This window comes from Mus musculus, chromosome 1, assembly GCF_000001635.26.
Source record: "Mus musculus strain C57BL/6J chromosome 1, GRCm38.p6 C57BL/6J".
In the NCBI taxonomy this organism is placed as follows: domain Eukaryota; kingdom Metazoa; phylum Chordata; class Mammalia; order Rodentia; family Muridae; genus Mus; species Mus musculus.
Window position 1 is genome coordinate 50,837,060 of NC_000067.6, and position 649 is coordinate 50,837,708.

The window sequence follows — 649 nt, forward strand, 5'->3', positions numbered from 1 at the left end:
AAGATATTAAATGTAACTTGTTTAGTGAAATAGCTTTCAAACAGTATGAATCATTTTTTCACAATAATATGTCATCTAAATTCAGAACCATTTGGTACAAAAACCAGTTCACACAAGTTCAGGTGTCAAGGACATGAGCATAAGAACCTCAGACCAACATTTCTTATTCCAACTATCACCACAAAACATGGTCAAAGCTGCTTGAATTTCATAAACTGTTTTAACTAATAAAATTAGAAAGTTGCAATGCATGGTTCAAAACATTACATACCATTGTACATGTGAAAAAATACACATACTACATTACCTACATAAGGTATGCAGTTAGTGTTAGATTCTATTCAGTCCCATTCAGTTACCATCAAGAAAGGGAGTATGATAGCAATTTTACTTGAAAGGATCGAGGGCTCAGGGCTATAAATACCAAAGAAATTGAGAATGTGTTAAAGCCTGTTTGTGAAATAAATTTCTCTAATTTGAGAACAAGAATTTGTTCTTGTGCACTGAATTTCAATTCGGGCAAAACTTTAAAAGATCTGAGACTTTGTGGGTTTTTTTTTCCATGCAAAAGTATGTGTGTTTGTTCATGTGCATATGTGTTGGTGTGAACATGTACACCATCCATATGTGGCAGTCACAGATGCATTGA